Genomic DNA, 9,786 nt, shown 5'->3' on the forward strand with positions numbered 1-9,786 from the left:
CCCAATCCCGGGGCGGCCGGCGCGCTCCCGCAGCCACGCGCCCGGAAGGCCGGGCTCCCCGGGGGCCGCGTGAACCGAACGTGACTCAGCGCTTTCCGCCGCCTTCCCGGCCGCCCGCGAGCTAGCGGAGCCGAGACCCGGGTGGAGTGGCGGGGCCGCGGCCTCCCCCCACCCGGGTCCGGCCCGGAAGCGACCCCCAGACGTGCCTTCCCCCTGCAGGCAGGGTGGATCTTTCCGGTTGGAGGACAGGTTCAGTCATTTGTGCGTTAATTCAAGGGCGCTGACCGAGAACCACAGTGAGCAGCGGACCGGAAAGGGCAGCCTGCCTCAGGGGGCTGACAGCCTGCGCAGGGCGCGACCAGACTCTCTTGCTGGCGAAATCTGTAGCTAAAAAGATAGTCCTCTTGGAAACATTTGGGCGTTCAGGGTGCCTGTGGGATACGGGCCACAGGAAGGGCCAAGGGCTCTGGACCTGGGCTGTCCCGCCCGGGGAAGCATTATCATGGCCACCGGGGCAGATGAGAGAGGCCTTGGGAGGCACAGGTGTGTGGCCTGGAATTTGAAGTTGGGCAGACCAGCCCCCGGAAGGTCTGACTAGACTTACAGCATCTGGGAAGTAGGGAAGGGGGTGTCCAGAGAGGACAGTTGAGTTTGGAGGGGTGGCCTTGGGGACCACAAACTGGTTAAAGGTGGACTGGATTTGGCCAGAAGCTTCTGCGGGGTGGCCTGAGGCAGGGACACAAGTGAGCAGGCCACGGACCGATCTGGGTAATAACTAGAGTGGTCGGGGGAGACGGCAGTGAGAGAAAGTGTCCCTGTTTCCGGTGGTGGGGCACAAAGGGGACTCTACAGCTGTTAGCCAGGGCACCGGGGACACAGAGTCCTGCCTGCAGCTACTGAGGCCTGACGGATCCTGCTTCTGTGGGGGGAAACCAGGTCTCACCCTAACCTGATAGCTGCCCTGAGGCGGGGGATTGAAGAGGTGACTCTGCCTTGGGGGTCCCCAGTGCACTCTTGGGACCCTCTTGCTCTTGCTCTGAGCATTCGGTCTTCTGTTTGGAGGTGTCCTTTGCACCCATGGAAGGGTCTTCCCATCTGCCTGAGATCCACTGAATGATGGATGAATGAGCAGAGAGAAGCCAGTGACAGATGTCCCTGTTTCTTGGGACACATCACCTGCCAGTCACCGCACACGACCACGTCTTCAACAGGGGCTTTAAATTTTTTAAAATATTTTTTATTTATTTTTGAGAGACAGAGAGAGACAGTGCAAGCAGGGGAGGGTCAGAGAGAGAGGAGACTCCGACGCCGAAGACAGGCTCCAGGCTCTGAGCTAGCTGTCAGCACAGAGCCTGACACCGGGCTCGAACCCACGAACCATGAGATCATGACCTGAGCTGAAGTCTGATGCTTAACTGACTGAGCCCCCCAGGCACCCCAGCAGGGGCTTTTTAATAAGGCCATAAGGGAGACCAGGCTGGGAGACAAGGCCCGGTTCCCGAGGGCAGGCAGGACAGACCCAGCTGTCTTTCTCCTGACTCTGCGCTTCTTCCCGGCTCAGAGCTGCTGGATCCAAGAGAATTGGAGAATTGGGGCACAGCCTGCCCACCCCCTCCATCCATTCTGCGACGCTCTGCTGAGCACACACCGTGCGCCACTCTGGACCCCTAGCAGGTGCCATGGAGAACTGGGCACCGCCCCTACACTCCCTGGGTCTCCCCTTGCAGCAGGAGAGGACACGTACTGTCAACATACTGTGAAATAAAGGGGGGACTCCAGCGCTGCAGCAAATGGAGAGGTGGCAAATGTCCAGTTGGGTCCTCTAGCTAACAGAGCCCAAGAGAAGCCAACCTGATCTGTGTTGACATCCTCAGAACTGTTCCTCTCTCTCTGTGCCTCAGTTTCCTCACCTGTAGGTGACACTAGAAGGCTCCTGAGGTCTCCTGCAGACTAAAGACCCATGCCCATATGACCGAGGGCCATCCACAGAGAGGGCAAACAGACCAGCCTCGCCCTCTACCGGTCCATCGAGGAGTCAGGACCTCCAGATCCCTCAGACCAGACTTGGAACCTCGGGTCTACCAGAGGCTCAGCCAGCTGATGCTGTGGCCTCTTGGAGCTCAGGGCCACCCGCCCCAACCTTCAGCCCAAGACCATCCCCAACCAATCTGAACTCCAGACAGCAGCCAGGGCACCGAGGGAGCTGGGAAAGGCCGAGTATGAGGCAGGAAGTGGGCAGAGCCCCGAACACTTGTCCTGACCTCAAGTCAAGCCACAGGCTGTAGAGGTGAAGCAGAGAAAGGGATTGTGTTGGGGGGTGTCATCCCCCAAACTGAGTTCTAGATCCACCAGTTAAAAAAGGCTTTAGGTTGGGGCGCCTGGGTGGCTCAGTCGGTTGAGAGTCCAACTTCAGCTTAGGTCACAATCTCATGGTTTGTGGGTCTGAGCCCCGTGTCGGACTCTGTGCTGACCACTAGCTCAGAGCCTGGAGCTGCTTCAGATTCTGTGTCCTTTTCTCTCTCTGCCCCTCCCCTGTTCACACTCTGCCTCTCTCTGTCTCTCCAAAATAAATAAATGCAAGAAAATAATTTTTAAAAGGCTCTAGGTCAAGGGTGGACTGGAGGTGGAGGTGGGCTCCCCAGAATGCTGGCCAGCTGAAGTCACAGAAAGTTCCAAGGACACTTGATCCTGATGCTGCTCCAGCCTGCCCCTTCCTTAAGGCCGTGGCAGTGCTGGTGCTGCCACTGGTTTGGGTCCCAGCCTGGGTGCGACCACCTGCCTTCTCAAGCAGAGGTGCAGAAAGAAATTGGTGTGAGTTCTACCAGGACGTTGTCCTACCAGCAGGGGGTGGGGGGATGGGGGGCCAGCAGTTGGGGACTCAGACCTTGGGAGCCTGACACTAAGTCATGTAGGGAGTTACCCAGGTGAAGGGGGAGAGTGGGATGGGGTTTATTCAGGGTGGGGGTGGGGGTAGGAGAGGGAAGGTGAGGATAGTGACTCTGAGTAACAGGTCAGTGAGACTGGTCCCAGAAGGAGGGGCAGATGGGAAGATGAGTGGGAGCAGGAGCCAATCTTGGTCATACTTAGAGGGCCTGTGGGTGAGGGGGTCACTGCAGATTCTGAAGGAAAAGGGACACGGCCAGAAGTGCTCCTGAGAAGAGGCGCACTGGCCGCTCACCCTCCCCTGTACTGAGCAGGCTGGGCGGGTTCCTGCCTCCTCCCATTCTACATGTAACTCCTTTCCTCTCTGGTTCCTGCAGAATACCCAGGACTACTCTTAAGGAGCACCATCCTGGAGCACCTACGTGGCTCAGTCAGTTAAGCCTCTGACTTCGGCTCAGGTCATGATCTCACGGTTCATGGGTTTGAGCCCCGTGTGCTGCTCTGTGCTGACAGCTCAGAGCCTGGAGCCTGCTTCTGATTCTGTGTCTCCCTCTCTCTCTGCCCCTCCCCTGCTCATGCTCTGTCTCTTTCTGTATCAAAAATAAATAAAACATTAAAAAAAAAAAAAGGAGTACCATCCTTAAGTTTCAGCATCCGACTCTTGATTTCAGCTCGGGCCATGATCGCACGGTTGTGATATCGAGCCCCCAGTCAGGTTCTGTGCTGAGCATGGAGTCTGCTTGGGGCTTCTTTCCCATTCTCTCTCTCTCTCTCTCTCTCTCTCTCTCTCTCTCTCTCTCTGTCTCTCAGGATAGACCAGTCAAGCATGACAGGTGCACCACATGTTTGTCTTCTCTTCCTGAGCCTGATCCAAATGAAAGGGGATTAAAAAAAAAAGCTATACTTCAAAGTCCTGTCCAAGAATGTTCCCAACAGCTGTGATGACAACAGCCCAGCACTGAAAACGGCCCAGACAGTCATCAGGAGGAGACTGGATAAACAAGCTGCCGGGTCATCCAATGGAACACTACTCCCCCCATAAAAAGGGACAAACCGCTGATGCGTGGACAGTAGAACTTTCACGAATCACACGCTGGTGAAAGAAGCCAAACACAAAGTACAAACTGTTTGAAGCCATTTATGTGAAATTCTAGAATAGGCAAAACTTACCTAAGGTGACAGAAATCAAATTAGTGGTTGGGTGCCTGGGTGACTCAGTTTGTTAAGCATCCTACTCTTAATCTGAGGTCAGGTCTTTTTTTTTTTTAATGTTTATTTATATATTTTGATAGAGCATGTGCACACACTTACATGAGCAGAGGAGGGACAGAGAGAGACAGAATCCCAAGCAGGCTCCTCACTGTCAGCCTGACACAGGGCTCAGTCTCACAAACCATGAGATCCTGACCTGAGCCAAAAGCAAGAGTTGGACACTTAACTGACTGAGCCACCCCGGTGCCCCTTGATCTCAGTTCAGGTCTTAATCTCAAGGTCATGCATTCAAGCTCTGCATTGGACTTTGCACTGGGTGTGAAGCCTACTTAGTAAATAGAAATGAAGGGAAAATGGGGAGGGAGGAAAGAAGGAAGGAAAGAAGGAAAGAAGCAAGGAAGGGAAGAAGGAAGGAAGGAAGGAAGAAAGGAAGGAAGGAAGGAAGGAAGGAAGGAAGGAAGGAAGGAAGGAAGGAAGGAAGGAAGGAAGGATAAAAATTAGTGATCATTGTTTGGGGGGGGGGTGGAGGGGCCAGTAAGGGTTGACTAAAAAAAGGGCATGAGGCAATTTCTCAGAAAAATAAAACAAAAAGATATAACGATAGGAGGTAAGAGAAAAATTTGATGTTTAACGTCTGAAAGTGGTTGTCTCAGAAAAATCAAAGGGGAAGAAATAATCACATAAAGACTTTGAGACATTGTCTCAGATTAAAAGGTATCAGTGGTGCATTGCAGGTGAATGAAGAAAAGGCCCACAGTGAGGGCCGCCATCATGGACTTTCAACATACTAGGGATAAGCACAGGCCCTAAACACTTCCTAGGAGAGGGAAACAAATCAAATGCCTACGTTTAAGATTGAAGGGACAGCAGGTTTCACAGCTGCAGCCATGACCGTGGCTTCCAGTTTTTGAGAGCAATTTTATACCCAGCACCACTAGCAATCAGATATGAGCATTGGCTAAAGATATGCATACATGTTCAAGATCTCAAAAAGTGCAACTCCTGTGCACCCTTTCCAGAAGTTTCTGGAAATAAACAAAGGGTAGAAGTAGAAACAGGGAATCCAGTGCTGGAGAGAAGCAAAGAGAAGTCGTAGGATAAGTTTGATTGCAGCTGAGTGGGAAGACAGTGTCTGGGCGGGATGCCTGCAAAAGAGAAAAAAAGTAAAACCAAGATTCTCTGTTGCACTTGAAATTTTATGTTGGTACTTAAATGCCTATATACGTGTAAAATGTGCCTGGAAGTCTGCAGGAGAAACTAGTAACTGTGATTGCCTCAGAGAAGAGCTGGGTGGCTTGGGGTCAGGACAGAAGGGACATTTGCTTTTCACTTTTCACTGAAGCCCCTTTTTGTATCTTTTTTCAATTTTATAATATGGGTATTTATGATTTATTTTTTAATGTTAATATTTATTTTTTTTTGAGAGACAGAGAGACAGACCATGAGCAGGGGAAGAGGGGAGAGAGAGGGAGGTACAGAATCTGAAGCAACCTCCTGGCTCTGAACTGTTAGCTCAGAGCCCGACATGAGGCTTGAACTCACAAACCATGAGACCCTGACCTGAGCCGAAGTCAGACGCTCCACCGACTGAGCCACCCAGGTGCCCCTAATTATGGATTATTTAAAAAGGTACTCACAGGGGGCACCTGGATGGCCTAGTCAGTTACTTAAGCATCTGACTTCTGTTCAGGGCATGATCTCGCAGTTCATGAGTTCAAGCCCCACATCCGGCTCACCGCTGTCAGCACAGAGCCTGCTTCAGATCCTCTGTCCTCCTCTCTCTCTACCTCTCCCCCACTCTCGCTCTCTCTCCACTCTCTCTCTCTCTCTCTCTCTGTCTCAAAAATAAACATTAAAGGGGCACCTGGGTGACTTAGTCGGTTAAGCGTCTGGCTTCGGCTCAGGTCATGATCTTGCAGTTTCGTGAGTTTGAGCCCCGTGTTGGGCTCTGTGCTGACAGCTCAGAGCCTGGAGCCTGCTTCAGATTCTGTGTCTCCCTTTCTCTCTGACCCTCCCCTGCTCGTGCTGTCTCTCTCTGTCTCTCAAAAATAAATAAAAAACATTAAAAATTAAAAAAAATAAACATGATAAAAAATAAAAATTAAAATTAAAAAAAGGTATTCACACCATTGTTACACTATATGTGAACTAACTTAGATTTAAATAATCAATCAATCAATTAATCAACAAAGCAAGCCACTGTCTGCAGGGGCATTTTTGCCAAGGCGACCCGGATGTTTTCCTACCTTTTATCCATCTGCCTTGCCAGAACATTCATTCAGTACTTAAGAAGCTGGGCGCTGTCCTTGACCCTGTGAATGCAGGAATGAGCAAGACAGGCAGCTCATCTTCCCAGAGGGGTCCAGAGGTTCGGGTTCTGAGGCTGAAAATGGAGGCAGGGCCGGGGTGCACTCCGCCCCACCTTGCCTGCCCCACTGACACAGGGCCATGGCTCACGGTAAGCAAGTTAGAGAGACCAGGGATGCCTTGTGGGGTGAGGACGGGCTCAGTGCCCAGAGTGAGGCATGAAGGGCGGGCAGGGGGGCTGGAGGGTGGGAACAGGGCCGCAGACAGGGTGCTGGTGGCTTGGCCGGGGGCAGAGAAGACTGGGCAGCCTCTGGGCCTCAGCTCCATTCCCTGGGCAAACAGCAGCTGGGAGCGCCTCCCTTGCCCCCCCCCAACCTGGGGGCCTGGTGGGGGGCCCGGGGTGGGCAGTAGGCACGCTGCCCGCCCTCCCCACTTCCTGGAGCTGGCTTCCTTCAAAGGGAAAGAGGCTCTGGGGCTCAGCCCCAAGCTGCTGGCCACGCCTCAGGACAGCTTCAGGGTGACGGGGCTGGGGGTAGGGGCAGCAGTGAGACCTTGGGACCCTGTCGCTCGCTCCCCCTGGTTAGTGTGCACCCCTCTCTGTCCTGCCACTCAGGCTGGTTGGCTTCTGGGGCACAGTGCCCTCTAGCTGGTCCCGGCCTGCTCTGGTTGGACGCTCAGGGCAAGTCCAGGCTCCTGCACGTCCATCAGAGTGGCTCTTACCTGTCCCACCTGGGAGCCGCAGACTGGGACAGACACACACGCCTCCGGAGAAAGGCGACCCCCGCACCCCCAGGGGCTCCATGCACGTCCTTGGCTCACACTGTCCGGGCACCCCCAGCAGGAGGCCTCGCGAAGCCCCTGCCACACCTGGGATCCTCCCCTGCCCTGTCACCTGTGTTTTCCTTCTCATCACACAAGACCATGTCAGCAGGACCTGGGGCCACTCTGCCACCCCATTGTGAGTGCAGGCCTCCCCGCCACATCCTCACCCCCGACAGGCCCAGGCCTGCCCCGTGGGGCCAGCCCCCTGCCCCCTGCCGGGAGTCCAAATACACCTGTTTACCTCTGGGCCTCAGCCCGGGATGAAAGTGCATCTGACTCATGACCACCTTCCCCCCAGCCCCCCTCACCTTCCTCCCAGCTCGCTCTCTTCCTTCCGCAAGTGCAGGTCCCCAGAGTGGGGGTGGGGGTGGGGTAGAGACAGTTCTGCCCTCAGCGCTGCAGGGGGCCCGGCCTGTTTGGTCCAGGACTGCAGGGAGAGCTGTGCTCAGGAATCCCCAGGGTCTTACAGACACTAGAGAGTCGGGAGGGAGGGGGGGCTGTCTTGTGGACCGGATGTGCTGGAGCAGGGACAGGAGAGCCCCCAGGATCTGAGCTCTTGCCCACCCCCCGCCCATCATATTCCGGGCTGGGGGACCCATGGGGGAACGAAGGCAGGGGAAGGTGGTGCGTCTGGAAACAGAACACAATCAGGCGTGAAGTGGTTCAGGAGCTTCTCATCCCAAAGGTGGGGGTCAGAGGAGACGAGGAGCCTGTGCTGAGAGCTTGAGTCAAGGGCACCAAGCCACACGGCTCAAAAGCGAGAGAACCACTCAGTGCAGGGGCGCCTGGGGGGCTCAGTAAGTTAAGCATCCGACTTCAGCTCAGGTCATGACCTCATGGTTGGTGGGTTCGAGCCCCGCGTCGGGCTCTGTGTTGACAGCTCGGAGCCTGGAGCCTGCTTTGAATTCTGGGTCTCCTTCTCTCTCTGACCCTCCTCACTCATGTTCTGTCTCACTCTCTCTCTCAAAAAATAAATAAATGTTAAAAAAAAAAAAAGAACCACTCAGTGCAACGTCTGAGCCTGGTGGTGTGGGGTGATCCGCATAGGGTCTCTGGTCCGGGGATCACCCATGAGCGCTAGTTTCCTGGCTGTGGCGGTGGCACATGGTGGCACTAACTAGGCTTCCATGGGAGTGTCCTTGTTCTATGGAAATACACGCTAAAGTATTTAGTGGTAACAGGGCATGATGTCTGTAACTTACTGGCACATGGTGTGAAATCTATTCAGATGGGGATCACATTGCATCTATAAATAAATAGGAGGTCAGTGAACATCTTTGTTCCAAAGCTGCCCAGCCAAGGGCCACTGTGCCCACTCCCCGATGCCCTGGTGGGGGGGGTTGTGTCAAGCCCAGGGGCCCAGTCCCTCCTTTGAAAGCGTCTGGGGACCCTTCAAATTGTTGATGCCTTGGTCCAACCCCACCTGTCAATCCAGAGTGTACCCCCTTTTGGCCAGGGCTGGAGGCTGATCCTGGGGGTCACTGGAGAAGGCTGGGCCCCCCTTGGTCCCCTCTACTGGGGCCTGTGGCAAGGCAGGCTGGTGGGGGAGAGGGAGGGAGGAGTGGTCTGAGGGGTGAAGGGAGTCTCAGCGAAGGCAGACTCCTTGGCCTGCTGTGGGGCAGGGGTGGGCTGGTTTCTGGGCTCAGAAAGCCCCCCTCCACCCCCCCACCCCCGCCCGGCCCAGCATAGCAGTGTGTGTGCCCTCCCGAAATATTTGGAATAATTAGCAAGTGAAAGCCTCAAGTTAGCACAGGGAATGCCAGGTTGGCCTAGAGCCAGACTGGAGAGAAGGGAAAGAAAGGGGCTTCAGGAGAAAGGGGTCTGTGGAGGCTGGGCAGGGCTGTGGGAGACAGTGCCCATTTGTGCCCGTGTGCGGGAGGGGCTGGGGAGAGAGGTACGCTGCAGACAAAGCTGGGGGGAGGGGACTGCAAGGTGCCGCTGTGCCTCCCAAACACATATCTCCCGTGCCTCGGTTTCCCCATTAGGACTCCGGTAGGCTGGTCCCTCGTGGACTTGGGCCTGCTGGTGTTAAGTGGCTGAGTAGGGTCTGGGCACCCCTGGTGGCTGCCTCCTCCTCAAGCCCGCGGTGGGCCTGGGGGGAAAGGTGCCTAGGAGGGTGAACCGCCGCCAGGCTGGGGCTCTGGCCTCACACTCTGCCCCTCCAGGGGAGGCCCGAGGGCGGGCGATGCTGGAGACAGGCCCAGGCCGGACCGCAGACTCAGCCGGCGAGCCCGGGCAGGCCCTCGCGGTCAGGGACATGTGAGCTGAGCCCCGGGCGTGCTTGGCCCTTGTGAGTCCCCAGGGCCAGAGGGGGGCTGCGTCTCCTTTGTGGTCCTTTCCCCGGGGGCTGTGGGTGCAAGTCTCCCCATTGTGCAGATAGAGGTGCTGAGGCCCAGGCTGGAGGAGACCCCTGAGGACTGCTTCTCAGCCCCTTCCTCCCAGGGGACACGGAGGTCATGGGGAGTTCATCGGGGGGTGCTGAAGGCCGCAACTTCCTCTCAGCCATCCCCCTCCTCTTGGACTGGCCCTGGCCTTTTCCTAGAGTCGCAAGCAGGTCCTTTG

The sequence above is a fragment of the Suricata suricatta genome, chromosome 17 (genome assembly GCF_006229205.1).
Source record: "Suricata suricatta isolate VVHF042 chromosome 17, meerkat_22Aug2017_6uvM2_HiC, whole genome shotgun sequence".
NCBI classification, from domain to species: Eukaryota; Metazoa; Chordata; class Mammalia; order Carnivora; family Herpestidae; genus Suricata; species Suricata suricatta.